The sequence below is a fragment of the Cucurbita moschata genome, unplaced genomic scaffold (genome assembly GCF_002738365.1).
Source record: "Cucurbita moschata cultivar Rifu unplaced genomic scaffold, Cmos_1.0 Cmo_Scf01254, whole genome shotgun sequence".
Lineage (NCBI taxonomy): Eukaryota > Viridiplantae > Streptophyta > Magnoliopsida > Cucurbitales > Cucurbitaceae > Cucurbita > Cucurbita moschata.
Window position 1 is genome coordinate 5,103 of NW_019269770.1, and position 237 is coordinate 5,339.

Sequence of the window (237 nt, forward strand, 5' to 3'; positions counted from 1 at the left end):
GTGTTTGTGAGAGGTTTTTCTCAAGGTTTTTCACCAAGAAGAAGAAGCCCTTTCATGTACCATGATCACTCTATTTAAAGAGCCATGTTTGCATGTTCATGCAAATTTGAGATCACCAAATTTTGACACTTCAAATTTCACTCAAATGTTTGGGATTATGTGACAAGCATGCATGTTTGAGTTAACCAAATTTTGACACTCAAAATTCCACTCAAACTTGTGGGGTTTACTTGGCAA